The 7,500-nt window shown below is 24.5% G+C and overlaps 1 protein-coding gene across 2 annotated transcripts in view; it reads left to right on the top strand.

Moving 5' to 3' along the window:
• The window catches only part of LOC127072451 (putative transcription factor SOX-15), a 141,358-nt gene that overhangs the window by 13,017 nt on the left and 120,841 nt on the right, over positions 1–7,500 (top strand). The window contains exons 1-2 of one of the 2 annotated variants that reach the window (XM_051012888.1): positions 5,365–5,478; positions 7,455–7,500. The exon at positions 7,455–7,500 is cut by the window's right edge and continues 878 nt beyond it. The gene's annotated coding sequence lies outside the window, so the exon portion shown is untranslated. Of the gene's footprint in view, positions 1–5,364; positions 5,479–7,454 lie in introns of those variants that run through there. The other variant, XM_051012887.1, reaches the window with a different exon arrangement.

The following is a 7,500-nucleotide window of genomic DNA, read 5'->3' as shown; positions in this document are numbered from 1 at the left end:
AGAACGAAAGAGAGAGAGAGAGAGAGAGAGAGAAAGGAAGGAAGAAGGGGAATAAAAGAGTGAGAGGGTAAGAGATAGCCAATTGTAAGCGAGACGATAGATATATTCGTATCGTTTTCAATAATATTTTCTAATGTTAATTAGATCGTTAGAAATGTCGTGATACGGTTGAATAAATATTTTCGATGGATTGTTTGTTTGTTTGTTTTTTTCTATATAATTATTAGTTTTTATTTTATTTTATTTTTGTTTTATTCTACTTTTTTTCTCAATCGGGAATTTTAATAATGAATTTTGATCGTAACGCGATATTTTCTTTCTTTTTTCTTTGCGTATACGTTAGCGGCAATTAGATCGTTAGAAAGATGATTTCGTTTGACTCGATGAACATGGTTAATTTTTTCCTTTTTATTTAATTCTTTTTTTTTTTTTTTTTCTTTTTTTTTTTTTATATAATTGAAGATTTCTGTTAATGGATTGTTTATAAGAATAATATTAAATTTGTTCTTATAGTTTATATTGATTATTGCATCGTTAGAAGTATCGTTCGTGATTAGATAAATGTTTCGATTATTTGTTCGTTCGTTTATTTAATTATGCATTTATTTATTTATTTATTTATTTGTTTGTTTGTTTGTTTCTTTCTTTCTTTCTTTATTTATTTATCTTTCTTTTTTATGAAATCTCGATACGAGAGACCGATTGTAAAACTATATCGCTCGTAATTATAATTTTCTAATGATTAAAATAATTTCGGTAAATTATTCTTCAAAGTTTAAACAAAACATTTATTTTATTATTTTATAATATGTGTTTTATTGCATTAAGCTCGTCCATTTATTTTCATTGTTTAAGCTATTGTATTACTATACAAAGCAAGTATTGCTGTATGAATATCAATATATATATATATATATATATATATATTCACACATATGTATAATATATATATATGTATGTATGATGTATGTATGCACGTATGTATGTATGTATGTATGTATGTATGTATGTATGCATGCATGCACGCGTGTTTAATCGAAAATTTATTAATTAGTGTTAGAAACGCTTACGATACAGGAATTTTAAAAAGCTCGTTAAGATTTCATAATGCAATTTTTGAATCGATATAACCTTCCCTACCTGTATATTTATATATGAGAATTTTGTATATATATTAAATTATATATATATATATATATATATATATATATATATATATATGCAGATATGTAGTATACATAGCTAATATAGGTATATATAAATACTATAGATAGAAATATATACTTATACATATATAAATGTACATGTATTTATTATTTATATACATGGATATATAATATATTTTATATATTATATATATTATAAATTATTTATATTAATTTTTTTATATACATTATATTATTATTATTTAATTTATATATATATATATATAGCTAATATATAAGTACATATATATGTATATATACATATGCAGATACTTATATTTCATATTTTTATATACTTATTATTTATATTATAATAAGTATATTTATATTATACATACATAATATATAATATAATTATTATATATACATATATATACTATTATATATACTTTATGTATTTATACAGATATTAAACAAATCATTAATTAACTTTCGAATAAGATTAGAAACTCGATTTTGGTATGTTTCTTTTTTTCGTCTATTAAGATTCTCAACAAACAGTAAATATTTAATCAAGATTGAAATAATAATCAACTCGTGAAATAAGAAGAAAACTCTTCCTGGTTCTTTAAGATAATGAATAGAATGTTCGAGTAAAGAGTAACAGAGATAGATACATAGATAGATAGATAAATATATAGAAAGAGAAACAGAGAAACACTGAAGGAAACAGAGAGATCGAAAGAGAAAGAAAAAAAGAGAGAAAGAGAGACAGAGAAACATAAAAAATGGCGGAACGGGGAAAGCAATAATTTAAATGACTTGTTTTCTCTCTCTCTCTCTCTCTCTCTATCTATCTATTTCTATCTCTCTCTCTCTCTCTCTCTATCTATCTCTCTCTCTTCTCGATAACATTAGTACTTACCAGGAGTATCGTCGTTCACTTTGCCGGTTGGCATCGACATTCCATACTTTCATGCCCACACCGCCATCCTTGTAACGACACGCGCCGGCCGATGCAACGAATATCGCGTATCGATCTGGCATTATGATTATTATTGCGTTATGTCTTATGTCCCGACGATTGAGACCTCCGTTAACGATCACGGAGTTCGAATTCCAACGAAACGCGGTTCGATGCAAAATATTGCATTCGTATTTCGTTTCGTTTATTATTGCCTAATGAAAATTAATTCGACGATTAGCCGAATAGAAAATTTCTTGAATTATCTAACGCTATTATGAAATTAGAAATTTCGTGTTGGTATTTTCTTTTTTTCTTTCCTTTCCTTTCCTTTTCTTTCCTTTCTTTTCTTTTCTTTTCTTTTCTTTTCTTTTCTTTTCTTTTCTGTTCTGTTCTGTCCTTTTCTCTTTTTTTTTTCTTATTTCATTGTATTTTATTCTTTCTTTTTTCTTTCCTTCAGAAATATATTGTTTATTGTTTTTTTTTTTTTTTTTTTTTTTAATCGGATTACTCGTAGTGCGATGATATTTATGAGGAGGATGAAATAATAATGGTGATTATTGGTTAAATGAAAATTGTGAATTCTTTTTAAATTGATGATACAAATTTTATGTCGAATGTAGATATTATTTGTCGATGAATATTTTGATTAAGTTTTATACTAAGTTTTAATATTATACTTATCAGTTACAATCTTATATGAAATGTGTAATTAAAGGAGAGACGGAGAAAGAGAGAGAGAGATAAAGAGAAAAAAAAATTTCATTAGTTTTTATATATATTTATATATAAATAACCATATGTATACATATATATACATATATGTACATGTATTTATTATTTATATACATGGATATATAATATATTTTATATATATTTTATATATTATATATATTATAAATTATTTGAGATATTTACTTATTATAGATTAATATCAAAATTATTTGAGATAATTATTTGATATATATATATATATATATATATATATATATATATATATATATAAATATATTAATTTGAATACAAATTATTTTAGTATATAATAATAATATGAAATTTATTTACATAAAATAATTATATAAAATTTAATTAAAAATAAAAGATTATATAAAATTTTATTATGTGTTTAAACTATAAATAAAATGATTCAAACGAACGATATAGATCATTTTTAGTTTATATATATATACATATATATATATATATATATATATATATATATATATATATATATATATATATATATATATATATACACATACAATATACACACACACACATATATATATATAATAACTCTATTGTAAATAATTTTAATAATATGTAATAATAATAATATGAATTTTATATAAAATTATATTAGAAAATTAAGTTAAAAACAAAAAACAATTAAATCAATTAGATCAATTATATCATGTTTAACTTAATATTGATGACGATTACATTTTGTTTAGACGACCTCGAGTCGAACATTAGATTCATTTGAAACCGTGCCACAATAACTTCTACGATGTAAGTCGAGCGTGATTCCTCTTAGAGAGGGTGGGCCTAATTGTTCGTGCTTACTAAACAGAAATACTTTTTCTTTTTTATTTATTTATTTATTTATTTCTTCAATTCGATCTCTCTCTCTCTCTCTCTCTCTTTTTCTCAAATAAATTCTTCCGTTTGATCGTTAACGTCACGTTCATTACGATTCAATAATTTTTATTTAATTAAAAATATTAATGTAATTCGTATTCATTATTATTAATTAATTCGGAATTGATTTTTGTAATTTCTATTTTAATTAGAATTAAAAAAAAAAGAAAAAGAAGGAAAAAGTAATTTCTTGCGTTGATATTGTTAGTAAAACAAATTAATTTTGCTCGATCGATAACGTACGTACGTAAAAAATATATTCGGTTTAAAAGAGAGTTCGTTGAAATTTTTAAGTAAAAGAAAAAAAAAGGAGAAGAGAAAGGAGAAAAATAAAGAAAAGAAAATTTAATAATACATATTTCTGACGAACGTTCGAGGATTGAATTGAGAATTTATTTTTAATATTCAATATTCAACGATATAATTTTATTCTTCCTTTTGTATCTTAAATCAATATTTAATTAGCAATATATTTTTTATATTTCAATTGTATACAGATTTAATCGAATAATTAATCTAATTTGTCATTATTATAATGTTTCTCATCGGCATTTTACTTAACGTTAATTATATCATTTATATATCCAATAATTTTTATATCTGACTTAATTATTAGCATAATCAATAATTTATTTTTATAAAATGAAATAAATCAAATTTAAAAAAGAGTTCATCTAATAAGAGTTTATTGTTAACAACATTTAATTATGTGATTTAGTCAACACATTTAATACATACTTTCGATAATTTATTATCTTATAAAAAAAAAGAAATAAATAAATAAATAAACAAAATAATTGTCATTAAATAATCAATTAAAACTAACATTAACAACTAGTTTTTTCGTATTCTTCTCATATCGACAAAATGATATATAAATTAGGTTATATTAAATAAAACGTTAATACCGACGGTCGGTAAAATAGAACATTTATTTACAAAAAGAAAACACAAAAGAAAAAAAATTGTTTGTTATTTCAACTAAAAAAGAAAAAGAAAAAGAAAAGAAAAGAAAAAGAAAAAGAGGAAAAATCATCGGAAAATAATAAAAGAAAACTAAACGAGAACAAAACAGACTAAACGTCACTCTCATTTTTTGACATTTTTCTTTTTTTTTTTGGAAAAGGACGTTCAATATCGCTCTATCGAGCACGCGTTGAAGTTAACGCTTTATTTCGATTTCAATCCGATCTTCGATTTAATTTTATACGCACGGTGCTTACTTAACGGGCCGCCACCGTCGAGGAAAAACATCGACGAAAACGTCATTGAAAATTATTCAAGTCACGTTCGCGCTATATATAGATCCGCCATCGACGTCCGGCATACTCGGGTTCCACTAGCATTCTCCCCCACTCCACCCCCACCCACCCTCTACGTCCCACCCCGTCTCATCAATGTTCCCACCCTTTTCACTCTACCATCCTTGTCTTACTCATCCACATTCTATCTCTCTTTCTCTCTCTCTCTCTCTCTCTCTTTTTCTGTCTCTGTCTTTGTCTCTATCTCTGTCACTATCTGTGTTTCTGTCTTTTTCTGTTTGTGTCTGTCCTTCTCTTTCCCTCTCTCTTTTTATATCGAGATCTTTGATCTCATTTAAAAAAAATAAAAAAAGACCTTTTTTTCTGTTCGGCACGAGCCGTCGTCGCGTACCGTAGACGTTCACGAGACATTTTGTATTTTCCCGCGTTCGGAGAATAGCGACATCTACTTGGGTATTATCCCAAGGTAAGTGTTAATAGGTCTCTCTCTCTTTCTCTCTCTCTCTCTCTCTCTCTTCTTTTTTCTTCTTTTTTTTATTTTCTTTTTCTTCCGTTTTGGAAATTATCGATAATTATTTTATTTAATCAGATTTATCGAATTTCTCGAATTCATTCGTTTGGTCGAATTATTGAATTGTTCTTTTTTTCTTTCTTTTTATTTTTTTATTTTTTTACTTGTATTTATTCGTAGCACAATATTTTAATGGTGTGTAAATATATTTATAGTAATTTTAAAGTAATTAGATAAATATTTTTATGTCAATATTTATTTTTCTTTTAATGTTATATATATATTATTTATTTAGTTTTTATATACATTTATTATTATCTTTCCTTTTCTCTTTCTTCTTTTTTTTTTATTTGAAAAATTCAACGAAATCCTTTTAAATATATTCTAATGGAATCTTACCGATCGAGCAAAATCAATTTTTTTATTAACAGCATCGATGCGAGAAATTTTTTCTTTTTTTCTTCCTTTTGTAATTTTAGATAAAAACAAAATTAAGAAAAAAACAAACATAAAAATATTTTCACGAAAAACGTTCGAAAATCCGCCATATTTGTTAACCTAACAAATAATCCGTTCGAAAAAAGACATCGAATTTCAAACAGAATAATCCTTCGATCTTACGAAAGGATTATTCCATTAGAAAAAATTATATATATATATATGATATAAAAAATCGAAAACGTTTGAAAATCGGCCATGTTTGTTAATCCAACGAAAAAAAAAAAAAAACAATTCGTTCGGATTCAACGCCACCATCGAATGACGTAATCAAATTCCAAAAGGATCACCGATCGGATTACAGTACAAAAGGGATTATCGATGACTGTAGAAAATTTTGAACGTATTAAACGAGATTATAACGGTTCGCGGATGATGAATTCACGCGACCGCGATTTTGATTTATTGAGAACCTCGACGAAGTGTTCGACAACAATGGAGTCGAAACGAATGAATAGGCTCGATGACACGTTGATTTTCTCTCCTCGCGAATCGATTTTGTAGGTCGGAATATTTTATAATCGTCGACTTCGATCGATCAATGTAATAAAAAAAAAAAAAAAAAAGAAAAGAAAAAACGTTATCTCACTCTTCTTTTGCGATGATCGAACGAAATGATCGTTCGATCATTTTGCGTTATCCAGTAAGGATCTATCGATCGTTTCGATCGTTTTTTGATATCACTTTGATATACCTCAGAATCTATAATATTTTTCTATCCATTTTGTTTTTATTTATTTTTATTTTTAGAAAAAATTTTATTTATTTTCCTTTTTTATGAAATATTTTATTTTCTTACACATTTTTATCATTTGTTTTTTCATTTATTTTTTGAAAATTTTACTATGAAATTTTTTTTCCCTTTTTTTTTTCTTAAATTTTTCTTTTTTCTGTTTTGATTCGTTCATTCATATTTTTTAGTTCTATCTTTTCGATTTATTCAATCGTTTTCTTTTCTTTTCCTTTACATGTAATTATCAAATCAATTTTGTAAATGAAGAATTTATTTAACAAATTGAAAATTAAAGATTATAAAATTAAAATAATAAAAAAGATTTTTTTTCTCGATAACGTACTTCAAAACACATTCTAAACGATCGTCAATCATAAAATTCTTAAGAATAATTCATATGAATATTTTTTTCTATAAGAATAATTTTCATTCAACATAGTAGTATATAATAATATAATATAATATATATATATAATATAATAATATAATAATATATTAATAATAAATATAGTAATAATATAATATAGTATATATATATAATATAATAATTCCTTTTTTAAATATCACTGGTAAATAATTTTCTTATCGTATAAAAGAAAAAAATTTTTCTTTCCCCGTTAAAACGGACAAAAAGAAAAAAGAAACCAATCATATCAACAATCCTTTATTTTTATTTATTTATTTTTTTATTTTTTTGCAGGATCAAAAGAAGATTAGCCAAAAAGTAGGGAGACAAAACGAAGGAG

This window comes from Vespula vulgaris, chromosome 25, assembly GCF_905475345.1.
Source record: "Vespula vulgaris chromosome 25, iyVesVulg1.1, whole genome shotgun sequence".
NCBI lineage: Eukaryota > Metazoa > Arthropoda > Insecta > Hymenoptera > Vespidae > Vespula > Vespula vulgaris.
The sequence above is the reverse complement of the archived record's forward strand: the minus strand, read 5'-3'. Positions and strand labels throughout refer to the sequence as shown.